Source organism: Papio anubis, chromosome 10, assembly GCF_008728515.1.
Source record: "Papio anubis isolate 15944 chromosome 10, Panubis1.0, whole genome shotgun sequence".
Lineage (NCBI taxonomy): Eukaryota > Metazoa > Chordata > Mammalia > Primates > Cercopithecidae > Papio > Papio anubis.
In genome coordinates, this window is record NC_044985.1 from 71,157,229 (window position 1) to 71,180,477 (window position 23,249).

The following is a 23,249-nucleotide window of genomic DNA, read 5'->3' on the forward strand; positions in this document are numbered from 1 at the left end:
TGTCACAAATTGGGTCTCCCAAACAAAAGAAAACCATCCAACTTTCTTTGTCCCTCTTCAACAAAATTCAAAACTTCTTGGCACATTATTTCAAGCATGCAGATGACAGCAGGAGTGTAGTAGGAAGTGGACAAAAGGAAGGATATTTAGACCAAGTATTTTAACCTGGTTCCACTGTATGAATAAAAGGAAAGTAGACATTGTCAGGAATTCACTGACGCAGCATTAAAAAATCTATTACCAAAAGATCAAAGGTAGATAGCAGGAAATAAGATAAAGGACTGACACACAATTGTATCCACAGGTCAAGTGTTTTTATTACCAAAATTCCAATTAAAAAATTAGTGTTTCTAGAAAACAGATATTTATATCTGGGTTTGGGCAGATTAAAAAATCAATGAGTTTTAAAAGTTGCATTTAATGAACAGAGTGCTTTATGTTTTTTTGTTTGCTTTACTAATGTGCCAGTTTGATGTCCCTGATAACAAGTCCAGCTTGATAGCCTTGCTAACAAATCCAGCTTCATCTAGTACAATAGAATATATTTTTTCTCAATTCTTTTCCATTTACTATCTGCTCAGTTTCTTAAGTTAGAAAATGACTTGACTAATTCAATGGACAATGGATTGGATATGAATCTAAAATGAGGCAGTTTCCTGAAGCCCAGACTTAACTGTACGTGACAATTTACTTTGGGGCATTGTGAAACAGAAGATTTCTCAAATTTGTCTAATAATAGTGAGGCTCTTATAGTAAATATCACAGAATGCTTTGTTAAATTTGAAGATCAACATATAAGAACATGTCCAGAAGAACACATTAATGTCAGAAGACCCTACCTAATCTTGTCTCTTAAAGTTATCAGCAACATGCTGATATCTTTATATCTGATATCTTTATCAGCATGTTGCTGATAACTTTAAGAGACAAGATTAGGTAGTTTGTGGACATTTTATGGAATAGTCAATACAAATCTATTGAAGAGAAATGGTATAATTCTGATTGTAACACTAGATGACTATTCTATTTCTTTTAATTTTCTTGCTTCTCAATTTTTAATCTAAAATATGAGGGGAGTGTGTTAAAAAGATAAAAGGATCTTTGTAATCCTAAGAAGCTATGAAGATAGTCTATTAGAATATTTAAATATAGGGATTTTGAAAGCTTGTATTCAGATATGGCATTAAAGTAATAAAGTTCCAATAGAGAAAATGAATTACAATTCACATTACAATATTTAGATAGGACTGTAAGAGAAATAAATGGCTCTTCCTTATTTCACAATAAAAATTTCAGACGAATTTGACCTTCAAAGATATAAGTCTGAACAATAATAATAGAACATAATAGAAAAATTGTTCTGACTGCAAAGAAATAGACCTTTCCCAACAGTCACTTCAAAATGCAAACCAGAATGTATGGTCTATATTGTTTTTAATTTAATGTATCTATGTTAACAAGCATACTTCTTCCTCTTCATTTTCATTGCATAAATTTTTACTTGAAATGCTTTTGAAGCAAAACTCATGTGCTTCAAAATTACTTGTATGTATGTTTTTTTCACCAGCTGTACATATGACTGTAATTTCCCACCAAATATGGTATCAAATATGTAGAATCTGAGATGTTATAAAAGCATTCAAAATCATATTTTCCTCATAAAGAAAACACAAAATTGACCTTAATAGGATATTGTTGAGGAATATTTTAATTATCTGGCTATAAAGATAAATTCTAAGGTTTCCTAGGATTTAAAAAAACTTATTCTTTGACGGCAAAATTTACTCTAAAGTATTTTGCAACGGTGTGTGTGTGACAGTGTTTGAAGTGACAGGGAAACCTATGTCCTATGTGTGAAGGTATTGTTTTCTGGATCATTTATTGACATGTCTGAAGGCTTGGGAAAAAATTTAGGGTAAATAGAGAATAATGAAATTTCTCAGAAATAACTAAGCTTACTCCATGCAATAGAATCCCAAATGATTTGAAGTTAGACTTTATTATTAGTTATACAGTAAATGTGATAAATAAGTTCACCCTGTGAGATATAAAAAATAAAAAACTTCGGCATGACCATAATTCTTTTTTTATAGATAAGGGGCTCTCATGCCTAAAGCCTGGTTAGCAATAGCCACATCTGATTTCAAAATATAGATATGCCCAATGAGGTAGTTCTTTACATTGGGAATTGCTAGTTAGGTATTGGTTACCCAATTTCTCTTATTTAAGGCTTAATAGATATTTGATGCCATATAGACAAAACATTTGGAAGAAGTTTCAAATTCTATCTGGAGATAGGTGTCATATAAAACAGCCTAAAAAAAAAAAATGCTTTAAAAGGCTTACTCGAGTTAACTAAAGGTTGGCAGACCCATTCGCCAGGCTTATTGAAACAAGCTTTACCCTCCTTTAAATGCAGGGTCTGTTTCTCATTGGCAGGAATGTTTTAGATTCAGCATATTAAAAGCTGCAGATATTTGTGTTGGGTTTTCCTTTGTGAGATATCTACAGCAATGTGAGAGAGCGAGTACATTTAGCCACAGGAGGAACTTCCCGTAAAATCATAGTAAATGACTGTGCTTTTCTTATAAGCCACATCCTTCCTAGGCATTTCTCAAATACTTTACATAGAAATTTGCTCACTTTAACAAAAATCAATAAATGCAACTAGCATTTCATTTGTTTTCATTAACTAGTAGAAATAGCAGTAATATATTGTTAATTATATTAGCAGGACCCTGTACCTTAATGCAACAAGTCAAAAGGCATCTGGCCATTCATAAGTATTGTGACTGATGGATTAATATCGACAAAAAAATTGGATAATCTTGGAAAAGCATAAAGATGTGCAATTTACAAAGAGCTGGCTGAAAATTAAGGAGAACTGGCAGATTTGAAACCATGACAGGTATAAATGAATTTGGCATGGCCTAATTAACAATTTTACTTCATCATATTCATACTGGAGTCTACATAATTTGGGAAGAGGAAATATTTTGTCAAAATTGATATATCCCATAAAATATAACTAACATACTTTGCAAGGAAGCTTAAGGAAGGCCTGGGAGACAAAAAGGACAACAAATATAACAATAATAATATTTAAGTGCAATAAAGTTTTTATAATGTCATTTTTCTTAAAGTGTTTTTCTACATAGGAGAAATCAACACTGTATTGACTATTAGACTTAGTTTGGGGGTTTAATGGACTCTTCCTGAAATTTGGACTGAGGGATCAGATTATTAATGGTAGACCTAAATCTGTCTCAAGGAACAGTATTTGGACTCCAGTAAAACCTCTTCAGATACTCTTTGTTTAACTGCTTGTTTCAAAGGTCGATTCATTTTGGAAAAAGATTATGGATTTTTCTCACATTTTATGACAACATAAATGTTGACAACTTATGTTTTTGTTAATGTATAATGTTATTTTTTATCAAAAAAGCAAGCTATTTGCTAATAGTCATGTCATAAATATAATTATTATGCATAGAATTATACATAGAATTACTCAGTTTCAATGGACCTTTCTTAACTTCCTGATAATTTATTATCCTTTAAAACACAAGGGAAACCCATTTGGTATCTTCCACCTATAGCTTGAAAGTCTTATATTTATTTGCTTATTAGTAGTACATTTCCATTTGATACATATAATATCAGGTTGCATTATTCTAGATCCAATTTTTCCTTCTGTAAGTGAAGTTTATGAGATAAGGTTAGTTGTTCTAGTCACAAATGCATTGTACAATGAAAAGCAAGACATTATAACTCACCATATTTTCATGATAAGAAAAAATTGTATGCATATTTATTGATAAACATATTTTAAGAGTATTCCTTATAATGGAGGAAATGCAATGATGAATGAAACACTCTAGTAAAGAGCAGTGTGCTCCAAGTTTTTCTGCTGACACCTTGTGTAAAATAATTTTGAAAAAACATCACCCATTTCAACTGACAGATCAGTTGCAAAGCATGTAACTTTTGGCACATTTTAAATGTTGACATTCTAAACTATAACTGTTACATCATTTTAAAAAATTCACAGTAAAACATAAATATAAAAGCAATTCAATATCTACCACATTCATTTAAAATAAATGAATGAGTTCTTTGCAGCGGTTGGAAATGATAGATCATTTCTTTCTCTCCTTGAAATCATATCCCAGTCCACTATCCACCCTTCATCTTAAAGAATTTTATTCTATTAAAATGTATTTTTATATTTTAAATTATTTTTAGTGATACCCTGAAAGAGAGCCAGGAAAACTCGTTATGTAGGAAAAAAAGGGAATAAAGGTAGCAAGAAGCAAGAAAGAAGATAAAGTGACATGGAAATAGATCATTAGATGAGCAGGTAACACTTTAAACTTTGTGAAGTGTCTGTCTTTTTTTTTTTTTTTCTTTTTTTGCAGATGTGTGCATTGGTGTGAGAAGTAAATCTCTTCTAATCTTTTCTCATGAAAATCTTTACCCTGCTCTAAAATTTTTGCAACAAAATTTGTAGGTAGATTAAAATTTTATTTTTAAAAAAATCCTGTCCAAATGGCAGCAAATCAATGCTTTTAAAAAGTTCTTCCAGATTGCATTACCACTATAACTTTTATCAAAAATCATGGCAATAGTTATCATGTTGATAATAATAGTAGCTAACACGTCTGGAAGGCTTACTAAGTTTCAAGCACTAATCTATACATTACCTATTTATACCTCTACTTGTAGCTATCTATTTATATACAGTGTCCACCAAATCTGGAAATACAAATGATATATAATAAATGATTCACTTATATATATTAGATTGTAATACTTTTAAAAAGTAATATTTGATTTTCTAGACTTTACGGTCACCTTACAACAATCATGTAAGGTAGGTAGTATGATTAACCCAGCTTTACCAATGAGGGACCTGAAGCTCAGTCAGTTTATTAACTTTAACACATGATTAAAAATTGATTAATTCAAGGGTTGAATCAGGCAGTCTGGCTTTAAAATTTACACTCAAGATCAAAATGCATTATTATAGACTTTGAGATATAATTTGATTCTTAATCCATGTTAAACACAAGTAAAATTTTATTTGCCCTATATTATTTAATGAGATGAAGAAGGGGGAAGCTGACATGTCCTTTTGAAAGGAGGCTTGGCAAACATCAATGTACCCACCATCCTCATCCCCTTGTTTGTGGCCTAGGAGATTGTTATGCTTTGCAAAAATGCTCTCTAGTAAGATTCAGAATGAGTAATACAACACCTGTGTTTTTTGGTGTGGGGAGGGAGACGTAGGTAAAAGAGAAGAAGGAAGATTGTGAAGAGAGAAGTGGAAAAGGATAACTAGCTGGAAGCTTGTACCTTCGAAGTTTTCACTGGCAGATCAGTTTTAGGAAGGAGATCAAATCGAGTCTGAGGATCAGGAAATTGATTTCTGTAAAACAAGCTGTTTCTGCCTATGTGGTAAGAGTATGGATAACTCACTTCGTAGATCCTTGGTCTAGGGAAAAGTATAACACATAGTAAATGGGGAAACTCAATTCTACCAAAAATGAAAATGTTGTTGCATTTGAGAACCATTATGGCTGGCAATGTAGTAAAAAAGATAAATAAGACACTCATCCTAATTTAAGGTATAACAAATTTGAAAAGAAAAAAACGATAACTAAAGAATTTCATGAAGGTATTATCATCACTGCATATAATATGCTTTCTACTAAATTTCAATGGCAGTTTATGTTTACCTACTTACATATTAAATAATTGCTATTACATTGGCATCATAATTCCTCTTATGAGAGGAACTGTTCTTTCTGATAAATTAAAAATCCACTTAGAGTAGAGCAGACTCTTGGTCATAAATGTTATCAGGTGCTCAAATGTCAGGGGAAGAAGTCTCTTCTCCATGAACCAAATTAGAAAATGCGTTACTTTTACTCGTGCAACAGAAGCTGGAAAATGAGTGACAAAAGGAAAGAATAGGTAAAGACAAAATAAAGTCAAAGAGATAGAGAGAGGTCAGAATAGACTATTGGGAGACATAAGTGATTCTAAAAATGGTCATTTATACTATTGATTTGAAGTTGTTTGCGTGGTGGTGGTATGTGAACCTCTCCCATATCTGCTACCGTGTAAATCTGTAATGAAGTCTACTATCTGTGTGAGTGAAATTTTTTACAGAGATCAACACCAGGGCTGTTTCAGGGATCAATGTAAAGCAGAACAACTTTATTCACTAAAGAAGAGTCTGATTAAGGGCAAATTAACAAGGACATTGCAGGGAAGCATATTCATGAGGGGTTCCACCATTTTACAGAAAGAATAATAATACGAAAATCTTTTAGTGATAAAGGAGTTACTGGTAGACTTTCATGGCACTTAAGATGAGACCCTCAAGGCACATGATCAAGTACGATTACCAATACTTACTTTTTTAAGCCAGTGCCATATTTAGGTCCCAGCTTTATTTTACTGTGGTACATGTAAGTTAACATAAATGACAAGTCACGCTGACCTCATTTGTTTGAATTTTAACTACTTTAATTGGAAACACTGCTCATTACACAACAAAATGAGAATGAGTATTTTGTAAACATTCTGTTATAAAAATGAATGTTTTGAATCTTTAATTATGACCTGCAAGTCATTAATTGTGTCTCTCATACACATGGGAGTATACCTAATTTGAACTCTGAGCAATAGGACAGTGTGCTTTAAAATTTTAAAGAGATGATAAAATAATCATTCATAAAATTGATTTATTAAGCATACTTCAAAACACTATAAGCATAACTTTTCTGGAGTATTTTCATATATTTACAAATATATTTTTTTAGTTTATATAATATGTTAAATATTGCTTCAATTTTAGCTGGATTAAAATTTAAATGCAAAAATGGACCTATTAAATGATTAGAAATTTATAAGTTAATATCTTTACTATTTTGGACTCCGAAAGAACTTTCCACAAGATTACTAAACTTTACCAATAACTAGAAATAGATGCTTCTGTTGCCAAAATTCAAACTAGCCAGAGACATTTCCCCTTATATTTGTTTATTTCCCACTTCTTACCCATCTGTCAAGTTTCAGTCAGCTGTATGATTAGATAAATAAAACCATAAAAAAAAAAAAAAAACCCCTTGTAGTTAGAGGAATTGAACTATTACAAATCACATAGCTGGTTACAAAGAACTTCAGATGATATTTTATTTTTAGCTCTTATCTTTAGGTCAGAGAGTTATAGGCAGCTATTTCAGAATCTTAGAGCCGAAAGGGACCTGAGAAATCTTATAGAAAAATCTTCTCATTTTAGAGACACAAATTAGGAGCTCAAGAGGGTTTTGTGATTTGCTTTATATTCCACGGCAGTGGTAGAAGAGCTAAGACTGGGAACCCCCTCTCCTAAGTCTCTGTTCTGTACTTCTTTTATTATGTTAAAATGGAAACATATATAATTCAAACTAATATGATGGCAAACTGCAATCATAGTTCTCATTTAAATTTTTAATTTCCATAAAGATAATTTTTTTCTACCTCTGTCTTGCTGGAATTGAAGTGAATTTACACCTTAAACTGCACTATTAGAACAAAAAGCAACTCAAATGGCAGCCATTAACTTCTCACAGAAAATCTTTCCAATGCTCTACGAGTTCTGTGAGACCAGGCTAATGAAAAGAATGCACCTTTAAACTTGGACCTTTCATTTTCTGTTACTTCCAATGTATCTTCTTTAAACTCTCAAAGAGATGTTATAATTTATAAGTTGAAAAACACACTTGGAAAAAATATAGTGTATTCCTCTCAGCGTTCACAGGAAGACATGACTGATACACACAGATAGTGGGAGGCCAAATCCAATTCTTCCCTGGTAAGTGAATTTTCTCCCATCGTGCTCTCTTTCCTATGTTTCTTTATTAAGCAAACTTTGGGCCTTTTGAAAGTTGATCTGGTATTACTTCACATAAAAACCATCAGGAAGAAAAATCCAGCTGTCAGATATAAGTAGGCATTTTGAGCATTCAAATCTTGCTCTAAGGAACAGTGAGTCATGTGAAATGTAATGTGCAAAGGAAGCTGACACATGAAAGGACAGCACAACAATGATGAGTTCCCAAAGACATGCTGTGGGAGAAAGAACAATTATAGAGGATCTATTTTTGGGCCCAGCAGTATGAACTGGGAATTTAAAAATCACAGCTTAAGTACAGAAGGAGGAATGATGTCACCCAGTTTTAAATTTAAGAGAAAATAATTAGTAGCCTTTAGTTTTAATTTAGGTTATTACCATTTATTATGATGATACATTATTGAATTGTCAAATTTCTGCAGTCTAAAAACAAGTTAATGCAGGACATTTAATTTTGTAGGAAAGGCAGCTATGAGGTGTAATATTAATTGCGTAATTAATATTTTATTTGCCATGGTACTATAATGCCAAACATAAATAACAAGACAAACACATCTGGAACAGTAGTCTTTCTGGAAGCACCAATGCCCCAAAAGCCTGTAGTTAATGCCCAGGATTGAAAATAAGACCTCAGAGTGGCCAGGGAGTTCTAAAAATAATATTTAGAGTCATTTAAAGTTTTTCCCTTTGCTTATAAATAAGATATCATCTTATGTTCCAAATATAAGAAAGTTTTACATCCATTCATAGGACTATAACAGTAACAATGTGAATAGAAAATAAAGAACTCTATAGAGAAAAGGAATTTAGTTCAAATGAGCAATTTAGCCCTATTTTATCACGTTAAACATAATTTTTGGTATATATCCATATAATTATGGTTATAATATGTTTTATATAGTATATATACATATATGATGTCTGTGGCTAATTTTACAAAATAACTAATATTAATAAATCTACTAGGACACATTCAAATTAATTTGACACTCCCGGTAGTCTGGCCAAGAGAACAGCAATATGGAGACTAAGTCCACTGCCAAGGTCCCAAGGAAATAATTTTGTAAGTGTGACAGATGTCCATGATTCCATCTTTATCAGTATTTTGTTAGATTGCCTTTCAAGATTCTCTTTTATTCTAAAGTTAACCATATATCTTTCTGTGAAATACTTCTTACTATTGTTAACATGGTCTTATTATCCTCAACTGGAAATCCTACATGTACTTTCATTAGGTCATGGATGTTCTTTTGTAATATATGCAATACCTGAAAGTAGGGCCATCCAAAGTTTTGACAGGTGGTAGCACAAGTGGTTGGTGTATCATCGTAGGACCCTAGATGACAAGAGAACATTCCTGTAAATTTGGTAATATTATGAGTGGATAGTGGGATTTCTCAGAATTTAACATCAAGTTAAATACTAGTGTGTTTCTTTGTTAAAACCATAAACATACATATTTCAAATGATACTTTTCAGTGGAAAGTTGGGAGGAGACATACCAGGTATATTGAGGTTGTCACCATGCTAACCTGAAAGTAATCAGTAACTTTGTTCTTGGCATCGTATGTCCTAAGAATGGGAACTCCAATGGGCACAAACATGGAGGCAGATAGTGCTTGTTGTTTAAGGTCTTGGCCCTAGGAAGATGTGTAATCTATGTTTGCATGGCTCTGGTCTATGGGCTGGGGATATGGTAGTCCCTGCTCTCATGGAGCTTATATTATAAGGAGAAAAAAAAAGAAACAAATAAATATAAAAATGCCCAGTGTTGATAAGTGGCATGAAGGACAGTAAAGCAAGCTAAGGGAGAATAGGGAGAAATGTATGATGGTGGTATACCAGATAGAATAGTCATAAAAAGCATCTGTGAAGAAGTGGTATTTGAGCAGTAGACCTGTAGTAAGGGAGCACACTACCCTTAACGTTTGGGAGAACAGTTGCTTTTAGAAGAAAGGATGACTGAGTCAATGGTTCTAAGGCAGGAATGACTTGGCTAGTTCAAAGTACAGAAAGAGAGTCAATATAGTCATAGTGGAGTGAATGAGGGCAAAGAACATTCAAGAACTTGGTCAAAGAGGGAGCCAGAGGCCAGATCTTGTCAGTAATAAGTTTTAACTCTCTATAAACATAAGATGTTACTAACAAGTTAAATTCATTCCCTGTCAAACAAATATTGAAGTTACATAAATGTAGTTTACATACATCCTTTCAGGCTCAAACTAATGTGGAAAGCAAGACACAGCTAGTTTACCTTGCTTTGCGTTTATACACTGTTTGAATTTCAGGAACTTGAAAAATGTCAGAATTGCATTTTGTGAATTACTTATCTCAATTAACTCATATTGACATTTGAAAGGCTTTTAATGATCTTGTGCTTACGGAGCATCAATTTTCTACTAGACCTAACAATAATCAGATCTATTACCAATAATTTCTTTAAAGTCAATAGAGACGTTTATGTAAACCCTCAAAAATATTCAGAAAGCTTATTATTAAAAGTAATCTCTGCAATTGAATCTTTTGTAAACCAAAAAACACTTCCAATTATTTTGAAAAATTACGTTGTAAATGTTTACACCTTCATGTGTTTTAATAACATATTATATATCACTAAAAATTGACTACTATAATTAGAATCATGTGGTCGTATTAATTAGATGTGTATTTGTACATTATCAAAAAGTCTGCATATACAGTTAACACATTGCATAAAGATGTTTCAGTCAAAGACAGTCCACATATATGACTGTGGTACCATAAGATTTTCATACAGTATTTTTTACTGTCCTTTCTATATTTTGGTGTGTTTAACTACACAAAGACTTACCAGTGTGTCACAGTTGCCTACAATATTAGTACAATAATACAGATTTGCAGTCTAGGAGCAATAAGCTTCACCACACAGCAGGTGTGGTGAAGGTGTGTAGCAGGCTATCCTATCTAGGTTTCTGTAAGTACCCTCTGTAATGTTCACACAGTGACAAACTCACCTAATGACATATTTCTCAGGACATATCCCAATCCTTAAGTGACACCTGACTATATTTAGAATCTGGATTTCTAAAAGCTATTTCAGAAAAAATAAAAGTTCTTATTAGTCTCAACCTTTATTGGCATACATATGGAATTCAGCAGGTTCAAGGTTGAAGTTTATTTTTAGTATTTTCCCAACTTGCTAGAAAATACCACTAGAAGTAGAAATACTCAGAAGCATTATTTTTTTTTCTGCATGGTTCTTTTTTCATCCCTGTCGAAAATGCTATGAAAGAACCTTTCCAGCTTTTTGGTGTTTGGGACATGTAAATGGTCACTTCTGGCTATCAGCAAATTTATTGATGAGTTAACTTTGGTTAATAAACATGTTGCATATATTAATAAAATTACAATGTATGTGTGAACATGTACTTACTACCTCTTTCTTCTGAAAAATATCAGTTATCTGTGATATCAAACTAAGTACTAAAATAGGTTAAAATTCAAGAAGAAAGGATAAAAACAAAACATTATTAAGCCCCAATGTAAAAGATAAAAATACCTAGAGAAAACTCAAAAGAAAGAGCTAATTTTGTTCAAGTAGCAAAACTGGTGAAATGGTTGGACAATAAAATCCTAATCAACTAAATCTGGAAAACACAGAAAAGTAATACAGCAAATAGGGATAATACCTAGACTTTCTTGATATGATGTTGCCATGGTGAAATATAACAACTTAGCTGAAGAAAAAAATATATAAACCTAAGTATATTTATAAAGGAAAAATCAGAACCTTGAAGAAATATATTGGTTAAATTCAGCTGATGGCTATAAAGGCAATCAAGTGAATTAAAAAATGAGGAATTATGTGAAAAACACAAACTTCAATGCTTTCTATGATGTTTTGACGTGTAAGAAATAATTTTTTACAATAGGTAGAAAGAGACACAATCACTCTCAGGAGATATGCAAGCTTCATAAATTATTGTAAATGTGCAACCAGTTTTTTAAAAAGAACACATAAACACCCCTGAATAGAATTATTCATTTTCCTCCTCTCTTTATTTTTCAAAGGAGATTTTGATAGATATTAGTTTTTGAATAAAGAGAAATAGAAAGTTAGAGCTATGATTCAAGACATTTTCTATCTGTGTTCTTGTTCATGATGAGAAATGTTCTTCATGCATATCCAATTTTAAAAGCAATAAAACATATTTTTCCTTTCCCTGGACCATCTAACCAAAGAGAGATAGTTAATCCTTCTCTTAAATAGTTAAAAGCAAAAAGTGACTTAATTATAACCCTGCAATATTAAGTCACTGCCATTCAATTAGAAACAAATGTTTCAGAGGAAAATTTTAATTCATTTAGCTTACAAATTCATTGTGACTCATAATAAGGAAAATGCAGTTTAAAACCACAATGAGATACTATGCTACACTCAACCGACTAGCAACAATTAAAACGTTTGACAGTAATACACAGCATTAGAAAAGATATGATGCAATGGAAACCCCATACACTCTTGGTGGGAGTGTAAATTGGCATAAGCATTTTAAATTGCTAGGATCCTGAAATCTCACTGAAAAATATATCCTCAAAAAAACATGGACATATGTGTACCAGGAGATATGTTAACAAAATGTTCATAGCCTCATTGTTTGTAATAGCAAAACTGTGGAAGCAATCCAGATGTTCCTCAGCAGGAAAAAGGATAAATACATTGTGTTACATTCATACAATGGAACACTGTAATAGTGAAAGGAAAGAGCCACAGCTATACCCATTAACAATGATTTATCTCAAGAACATAATGCCGAAAGGAAGAAGCAAGTCTTCAAAGAATGTATTCAAGATAATTCCAGTTTCATTAAAGTAAAAATAAAAACAGAAAAATAACGTAAAAGTTTGCCCAGAAACCATATGTGGTAAAGTCATAAAGTAAAACAAGGAAATGATTAGTACAAGCTTAGGGTAAAGTCCATGTGAGTCAATCAGGGAAGAACATGATGGACAATCTTGGGTCTAAGTATACAGGAGTTTATTTATTTAAACAGTATATGTGTATGAGTTAGACTGTCCTTGTTTTGCTGTAAAGAAATACCTGAGGCTGGGTAATTTATAAAGAAAATAGGTTTAATTGTCTCACGGTTCTGCAGGCTGTATAAGCATGGCTCCAGCGTCTGTTTCTGGCAGAGCCTCAGGAAGTCTACATTCATGACAAAAGGGGAGCTGACATATCCTCATATCTCGTGGAGACAGAGGGAACAAGAGAGGGAGCAGAAAGGTCCTATACTCTTTTAAACAACCAGACTTTGTGTGAACTAACATAGCGAGAACTCACTTATTACCAAGGGGATGGTGCTAGGTCATTCATGATTCAATCTCCTTCCACCAGGCCCCACCTCCAACGCTGGGAATCACATTTCAACATTCAACCTTCATATGAGATTTGGAGGGGACAAACATCCAATCTATATCAGTATGGTATACATAACATTCTACATATGAAACTACATTCTACATTCTACATCTAACATTTCTACATAAGAAAATTAAGAAAATTTCTTAATTATAAAGGTTTTTGTAGAAAAGTATGCAGAGCATAATTCCCTCCTACAGAATGATGTATTTGTTATGAATCTATGGATCAACATATATGAAATGCAATTTATTAGGGAAAGGTCAAGGGATCTAAGTGGGAGATGGAGCTGCCTTATACAGTACTGATCCTATTTGAAAGTTTATTATGTGATTTAAATGTACAAATTCCATTTGATTTCAAGTTAATTCTTATATATACAAAGGAATTTTGGAACAGCAATAATTTCTAACCCTTAAATCAAGGAGTGTGTGTGTGTGTGTGTGTGTATTTACCCCTGAATCTGATGAAGGTGAAAGGGGTCTACAAATCTGTAATTTGGATTATTACCAAGTTCCTAAGATTTTTAAGTTAGAATGATTCAGACAGGAAAAATGTGCCACCAAGTCACAGAACTAATCATTCTCAGCCCAGAATTAAAATAGGAAGTATTACATACATTTTGTTATTTATGGGTAGCTCAGTATACATTTATAGTTATTGTTTAGTTATTTGTGAAGACAATCACTTGATTTAAACATGTGTCCTATTTACTGACTTATTTTGTTATTGTAAGTTTGACTCTATTGGGTTATTATGCCTTATTCACACAACATCCAAAATACAGAAAAGAGAACACTATCTCAGGGCACACATGCATCACTTAAGCATCATCTCCATCTGTCTGTTGAGCCATCCCAGACTAATTTGGTAGGTTCAGAATAAGCAGAGAGATTTTCACTTTACCAAACAGCACTGCTGCTTTAAATGTGATATGAACAATGTAGCCCAACCTGTTGAAGTCCTGAGAGACTGAGACAGATTTTATGACCCCTACACTTAAAAGCAGAGTAATTATCTTGACCAATTGGGTTCAATCCTGAAACGCAAGTCAGTTATTACCACCCAGGAAGTGGTATTTACTTTTCACAATTTTTTAAATAAATACTTTTCAGCTCTTATCAGAAGGAATAACCCTGAGGCTTAACACTCACCATGCCCCAATTGAAAAGACACATTAAAGGTTTACCGTCCAAAATTTTAGACCAAGCATCTGGAAGATATTTGCATGTCAACTAAAAATGGTACCCATTGAAGTGCCCATTGTCCATGGCCATGTAGACAAAGCATCTCATCTTAATTTATGTGATTCGGCACTGGATTTTTATAATGTAACAAATTACAAATCTAGCCAATCGAATGTCTTATTGGACTAATTTATCTTCCTTTACAGCCTCTCCTTTTATCTTCTCTTTCTTTTCCTGTGTTTATTCTGTTTGCTCCCCTTTTCTTTTAAGGTTTCTCTTGCTTTCAAATTTCAAACCTCCCTCTGATCTTTTAACTTGGGAGCAATAATTACTAAGTTAATATTGTTTTTACAGTCATATATTTCTATTCTTTAGATGCGAAGTTTTTTCGTTACACTCTGTTCTGGTTGGCTTTTCACTTTTTAATCTTGTTCCTTCCATTTCAAATTTCATCAGCTTTTGGGTCAATCTCCCAAGACTTCACGCTGCCATTTGTAAAAGCCACTGTCACCAGACCTGAAACAAAATGCATTGCTCTGGATTTACTCAAAAAGAGCAAAGTTTAGTATGTGCAACACTTTAAAATATTAAATTCAATTTTAAATACATATTATTTAAAACTGAGATACATATAGGCTGGGCATCGTGGCTCACACCTGTAATCCAAGCACTTTGGGATGCCAAGGCGGGCAGATCACGAGGTCAGGAGATCAAGACCATCCTGGCTAATACAGTGAAACCCATTCTCTACTAAAAATACAAAAAATTAGCTGGGCGTGGTGACAGGTGCCTGTAGTCCCAGCTACTCGGGAGGCTGAGGCAGGAAAATGGCGTGAACCCGGGAGGCGGAGCTTGCAGACTGCACTCCAGCCTGGGCGACAGAGCGAGGCTCCATCTCAAAAATCAAAAATCAACAACAAAAAACACTGAGATACATATAAACCTGGAGAGCACATCTACTTTAGAAACATCTGAAGTGAATAATTAGTTAGCAATAGGAATTAATTAAAACAGGACTTATCAGAGAAATCTTAATAACATTTGTTTGTAAACAAAATCATGAATTATAAAATTGATTTAAGGTTATATTTCATGTTGTAGACTAGTCGGTTATGTCACTGGTGTTACCATCAATCTCTGGAATAGACATACTTAACACAGTCAAGGCAATCCAACATACAGAGAGCTAAAAAAAAAACAAAACAAAAAAAACAAAAAAAAAAACTACTAAAAAAGTTTGATTTTTACACATACCCCCAAAATCCACTCTGCAATACAGAGTACATTGTAATAATTAGCAAAACTATTTAAAATTTATAGAAATTTTTTACATCTAATTTAGGATCAAACAATTTTTCAGACTTCAAAATAACCTTAATTCAATCTACAAGTAGTATTTTGTCAGAAAAGGCTCTCAAGGATATTTGGTGTCCCCACTGAATCTAGGTGAGAGTGAACAAGTATTTTGGCACAGGCTTTTTCTAAACAAGAATATTGTGAATAACCATTTGTTATTGCAGGGACTGGTACTAGCTTGAGACAGTGTGACATGCCTGCTCACTGTGAAAAATTAGTCATCTTTGCACTCAAACTTTAAGGGCAAAGTATACAAATCCAAATTTCTTTCAAGGCTTTTATTTATGTAGAGTTTGTCTTAAGTGCCTTTTACATTATTTCATCAAGCCTATTCAGATTAGAAATTTCCACTGTCTTGTCTTTTTAAAGACAGCCCTATTTTATTATTTTTTTCTATTTTAAGCTCCTTAGGATAAAGAAAATGTGTTGTAGAATACTGAATTATCTTGCCATATATAAACTTACCAGAAGCAAAGTGACTAATTTTAAAAACAAAATATAGCTTTTCAAAGGACATGCTTATCTGTATGTTTTATAATAATAACTTTATCAAAAATATGCTGTTTGATAATGACTATATCAAATAAAGTCAGAAAGTTTAGGGATAAGAGTTAAGAAACAGGAAAGGTTGGTTGTAAGAAGAAGCAATTTGACAATTTTAAAAAATGTTTTGTGTGATAGTTCATCTAAGACAGAGAGTTATTTAATCCAAACCAGTATGTTGCTTATGGTTTAAAATCCAGTCAGTAGTATGATAAGAGAATATGTAGAAGAACAGTAAAATTACAACTTTGACACATTTTGTATACATATTTTATCTGAATACTGTGGATGTATGTTGGTAATTAGTATTTTTCTCAAAGTAAAGTTATTGTTTTACTGAATGACATACATATTTGAACTCAGAAGAAAGAAAACCTTAATGGTGGTATTTCTAGATAAATTAATAATTTGAATTCTGCTTTAAAAGAAAACAATAAAGTTAACACTGAATCTCAAACAAATGGGGAATCTAAATGAGAAAATAAAAGGTGTATTCTTATAATATGAGTTGTGTCCATTCAGAAGATAGGTTGATTTTAAATAATTATCGATGTAAGCTCTTTAGAAGAGTTCACATTGGAGCAAGATTGCAGGGTGGTGAGGGACTTAGGTATATAAATATCTGAGAGAAGAACATTTTATGCTAATTGAAAGAAACCTACAAGTAATTCTTAATTCTCCTTTAGAAAATGTATATATCCTTCTTTAAATCTGTGCCAATTGAAATCAGAAGTACTGGCAATAAGTAAACTTGTCTAGAGGTGAAGGACTTGATAAATGGAAGAAGAGACATTTAAATCTGGAATACAAGATCTATAGGTCCATAAGTAAGGAAGATAGCACTCTTTTCATATTCAGATGCTAATGTGATGCCTATGTAATGTAGAGCAAAAGACAAATAAACCTAGAAATTATTAAAATAAATACTCCTTCATACTATTATGAGATCATTGTATTACTATTATAATCTTATATCAATGAAATTATATGATGCACAATGATCTTTGTTCCTTACCAAAAATTTAATTTCATTGCAAACAGTTGTTAAACTGGAATGGATATACTGTTATAACTGATGTCCCTATACATATTAGGTTGAACTAAAATGTCTAGACGAATAAAAAAGCATGTCTGTTATAAAGACTGTTTCCCTTCCATGATGATAACATCACGCAACTATTTCTGTCGGGAAAATGTAGACCAGAATGTAGGACAAGCCTTTAAGTCTAAACTATTTTGAGTAAGGGGGTAGAACGTTGTCAGAGCGTAAACATCTAACATCTTTTATTTCTTTTTAAAAAGCACATGCCATTTCAAGACCTACACCATAGTTAGATTTAATGAAACATTGAGATGGAGTCTCTCTTTTCTAAGTTAGGAATCCATTAACTAAATTTATTTAACTTATCCAGGCCTCTAGTTTAGGAAGCCACATGTCATATTTAAGGTTTTGAACATACGCAGTCTTTTACGGTACTGGAGTCAGGACAGTTGAGAACTTGCTGAACGAACTTAGCTTTCAGGATTCGTATGAAAAGTTACACATTTAATGGATGTTTTTGAAGAATGCTTGCATTATATCTAAATTCAAATATAAAGTCTTTGTTAATTTTGGTGTGTATTTACTTTGAAGGAAGTAGACTGGAATTTGGTTCATTAAATATAAACATATATTAATTTTATGATCAAAATGACTTTCACTGATAACATGGAACATAGAACAGGAAATCCTTTTGGAAAGTGCATAATTAAGGAAGTTAGCTATTGTGAGAAATTCAATTAATTAAAAAATTAAACAATATTTAGGAAAATCATTATATGAATTTCACTCCTGCCAGGTTGTTCCAGGCCTTAATATTTGCTCATATCTCATTTGAAGGCCTTCCTATTCAAATTAATGAAGACAAATATTCATCAAATCTTTATTCTTAGGAATATCGCTTTCTTTAACCATGGTATTTGCAATGGAATTAGACATAAAAAATATTTTTTTTCAAAGTAGGAAAGGTAAAAATTATATTAGAAGCAATTGAAAGGGAGATATTTCAGAATATCTTAACCAAAGAAAACATAAAATTGCAAACACGGTGAATCTGGTTGTTGTTTATTTCAGGTTTTTTTTGTGTTTTGTCAATAACTGAAGGTTTGCTATGATAATAAATATATACATATTTATTATATGTATTTGATTTATCTGATTTATCAGACATTAAAAGATCTGATTTATCAGGTTTTGTCATTTTAGAAAACACTCTAGTTAAGATATTGAGTCTTGATCTTGTGACAAGATGAAAAATAGAGTGACAGCCAGCAGTATGGATTAAGACTTTACACTTTGATTGGAACTGTCTTTACAAAACATGGAAGTGGTGGTGGTGTTGTCCAGAGTAGGAGACCTGTCTTGCTGGCCTTTGACATCTAGCATAGGGCCAGGCACCTCATAAGTACTTCTTATGAGGTACTTTTATGGACCATATTGTTTAATCCTAGTATCCCCTAATAGAAATAAATGTATAGTCATATGAGTTAAAATATAAATATTCTTTGACAGAAATAAACTATGGGATGAAAAATCAGTCTGCTTTCTTCCCCCAAATGAAATATACTGCAATATTACCAGATTTTAATTTGTTTAGAGAAAGAGCAATTTTGGCATACAGGAAAATATGCTACTCTTGACCACCTGAGGCCAGAATGTAGCTATTGGGCATGTGGTTTGGAAAAAAGTGAATGTTAGGCTAAGTGAGAAAACTTAGTGGAAGGAGAGGGATACCAAAAGAGAGATGGAAGTTTATTGCCAGCTGCAGATTGTACTTACTGTATAGTTTTTCCTAAAGCCCTGAAAGTTATGCCTTCTGTTTGCTGGGAAAACTCTTGGCCATTTGTTTCTGATGTCCATGTCTGTCTTTCGAATTCTGTCCCTTACTCTCTGATCTATAAAAGTATCTGAGGTGGCTTAAAAACATTACACACACACACACACACACACACATATACATACACACATAAATATACACACACATATATACATACATATATATTTTTTACCTTATTTTATAAGAGTAACTGTCATGTGAATTACCTGAAACATGGGTTTTTAAACTGAGAGTTGAAGAACTCTTGACATAGCTATCAAAAAAGAGATCCCATGAAACTCATGCAACTGTATGGAAAACGTGAGTCCCTTTGAATGTAGTTTGTTTGTTTGTTATTTATGGAAAAAAAGTTTTTGGTTTCATTACATCCTCAATGTGGGTCTTAATTTATAAAATATTGAATGATAAATTCTTAAAATGAATTATGTTAAACCAAAACCTAAATTTTTTTTTGCCCTCCTATTGCACAGGCACTCTTTTTATTTTTGAAATATAATAAATAAGAAAATACAAGTGTCTCCCATTAGGTGGCAGTAATAAGTTCCTATAATAAGAACTTTAAAAAAAAATAGTCAAAAACAACTTGGAATCCTAAAAACTGAATTTATTGAATCCTTCTTAATGTTCTCATTTTGAGATTGTGGAGCTGCTATAATAATCAAAACTAAAATTTTCTGACAGATGTCTACATTTATTCTACTGTAATATAGTCACACAAGTAGCAAATAAATTTGTATAAATAAGTTTACTTTTATTATCCTGTGTTAGAATAGATTCAGTTTGGATTTGGTGAATCATATCACTATTAAACTTCGCACAACTTTGGTAATGAGAGGTCTAATAATAGATAATACACAATAGTATGATGAAATATTTAGGATTTAGATTCATAATATATTTAGGATAAAACCAGAGTTTTGTCAATGAGGATTGTGCAGCTTTGGGTTTCACTGAGTTTCATGTGTAAAGAAACACAACAATTTTTGTTTAATATACCTTTTTAAATTGTTCATATGCAGGTATTTTTAAGTGTTCAAGTTCTATGAAGATAGTAATTATCAATATCAATTTTGTTAGGTTCTGGCATGTATTGTACGATGGCAAAAGGATGGTCACTCTAACATTGTAATTACAAATCACACTTGTTCACTCTTCCTGTCTTACAGATAGATTGCATTCTGTCTATCCATATGGATGTTGATTGTTTGGAATGAAATTTGCATAGAAACAAATTATGTCCTCAGTCTCATTCACAACAGACTTAAGGTGAACATAAAAATTTATTAAATATGTACTAAATGCCAAGTACTAAAAAATTTCCACGTGTTAATTCACGGATTACTTACAAAACCTTATAAAGCAGTATGATTATCACTTACACTTTATAGATGAGAAAGGGGAACTGATAAGTGGTAAATTTGGGGTTCATATGTGGATGGTCTAAATCCAAGGTGCATCACAGTGTACTTCTATAAGTACCATATACCTAAATTTCTAAAATAAATGCAGAAATTTTTTCTTAATTTATAAAGTATATTTGTATATTTGTAGAAAAGACAGAAACAAATATATCATTAAAAGTAATATTTTAAAGACATATTCACATTGACTAATAAAACATTAAACATGTTACTATAATATTGTTTCCATTACTAAGTACAAAATAAAAATCACTGTTTTGTATTGATGACATTCTTTTCTCATGATTTTAACCCTCTTTTTCTATTATAATGCTATTTATTGCTCTCTGATACTTACCAAAATTTCTATTTTTCCTTCAAATTATCCTTGGAAGAAAGGCAAAATCGAGGTGCATATGCAAAAGATCTGCATAATCATTGGTCTCAGGTTAATTAGTGAACACCGTTCAAATTAACACTCATTTGTAAAATTTATGAATTCAGTAGTTGGATACAAGAAAAACTTATCTTCATTTTGGTTAATAAAACCAAACCTGTGTGCTCATGAATATGTATTGATCCTCCATGTGACTAGGCTGTAAGGAGATGGGCACTTATAAACCATCTAGTTGGTACGTAACTAAATCATTGCAATTTAATATACCAAATGATATGCTCAAAATTCACTATAATTTTATGAGAAACATAAATGAGCTTAAGTTAGCCTAAGTCTGAATAGAGAAATAACTACAGTTTTATGCAAAAGTTCATGGCATATTAACTTTTTTTTTTTTGAGATGGAGTCTCGCTCTGTCTCCCAGGCTGGAGTGCAGTGGCCATATTAACATTTTTTAAGTCAAAAAGATATGTTCTGTGTTAAGGAAAATAAGATTTGTCTGAAAATTGGGCTTCATTCAGCAATGTTAATAAAATATAAAACTATAGCCTCAATACCATAGGGGTTATTTATGTATTCATTTTGGCTTATGCTAGGTTGAACTGGGTTGGGATTTTTGTCTTTTTAATTTTTAGTAGTGGAAAAAGTGTATAACACATTTAATTTGAACCATGAAAAAATTAAAAAATAAAACTTTTTTAACATTTCAAAAGTAAATACACTAGTTGGGCCATCTTTGCAAACAATAATATTTTGGTGTGTTAGTTTTGAATAATACTGTCTCTTAAGTAAACAGACTAATTGAAGAAAAAAATGGAAGAATTGTGTTTTAGGAAAGTATTTGCAACTTATTACCTGATAATAATTCTAGTAACCTAGGAAACAGAGACCCTAACTCAGTTCACAGGCAGTGATACTATTTTATATTTTTGTAAGAAGTAAGACCTGATTGTGTCCTTAAAAATGGAATACATTTCTCCTCTTTTTTGTAATATAGCTTACTACAATTAAATTAATTTGATTTTAAGATTATTCAAATAAGGAAAAATGCAGAGATTAATTGACTTAATCTAATTCACATGGTCCATGTGAATAAATGGGAAAAGGATAGATCCATCTGGTTAGAATGCAGAGTTTATCTTGTATTTCTGGTAAGTTTTTATTTTCCACCTATTTGCATCATAATATTTTTGTATATTAAATGAGAAGATGTCTTGAAATAATTTGTAATCCAGTATGGTACATGTACTTTGTCAGAAAAATAGAACATACCTGAGAAATTGTGAATGTGTATAGTTTACCCATGGATTTGAAAACCAGATACAGATAAATGTTTTAAATAGCTGTGTACCATTTGTCTATCTTAAACGTATTCTCCAAAATTCTGAGTAAGTCAAAACTAAGATACATTACACACTTGACTCTCATAAGAGTGTCTTTCATTAACACCATTGCAATGATAGAGCTTGTGTTTACGGTTTAATAGCTTCTCTGAATGCCAAGCATAAGATACGCAATAAAGCAAAAGATTTTAAATAACCTTTCTTGAACATATTTGTATTCTGAAAAGTTGGTACTGTCATCATGATATTTCCAAAACCAGAATTATTTGTTAAAGCTGTATTCAAGGTCATATGTAGAGTATGAAATAAATTTTGTTTACTAAATACATTTTTGATCCTTTAAAGATTATTATTGTTTTCTATAAAGATCTAGAATAATCTTTTAAAATTAAGTTACTATCAAACTTCTGCCATGTAGATAAAATTGGTAACAAAATATTTTTACAATGTTTCCAAATATGATCTAGTTAGAAATATGTAGTGATGCTATTAACTGAAATTCAGTTAGTCTTTATGTGTTTATCAAATAACTTGTCCACATTAATCTGTAAAGCAAATAACGTAATCGTTTTACCTTTATATTATTTTCAATATTTTTTTATTAAATTTTATTTCTGTTATGCATGAAAAAATAGTGTAATATGTGCAGGTGAACGTAAATGTTCTTACAAATATGCTAAGTATTGACTTCACTTAAAATTCATACATGTTCGGAGTTACCAGTGAGAAAAGCATATACATCTTGCCCATTCATTTAAAACAATTTTCAAAGTTACAGACCCAGTATTATTTTTAAAAATGTTTTTGTTATTCCAGTTTTTCAAAGTGAATGAACAGTTTCATATA

General features: G+C 31.9%; 1 protein-coding gene across 2 annotated transcripts in view; it reads right to left on the reverse strand.

Annotated features, from left to right (window-relative positions):
• The window catches only part of CALCRL (calcitonin receptor like receptor), a 100,897-nt gene that overhangs the window by 75,190 nt on the left and 2,458 nt on the right, over nt 1-23,249 (reverse strand). The window contains exon 2 of one of the 2 annotated variants that reach the window (XM_017946704.3): nt 9,172-9,239. The exons of the other annotated variant lie outside the window; for it this stretch is intronic. The gene's annotated coding sequence lies outside the window, so the exon portion shown is untranslated. The remainder of the gene's footprint in view (nt 1-9,171; nt 9,240-23,249) is intronic. 2 annotated transcript variants of the gene reach the window in all.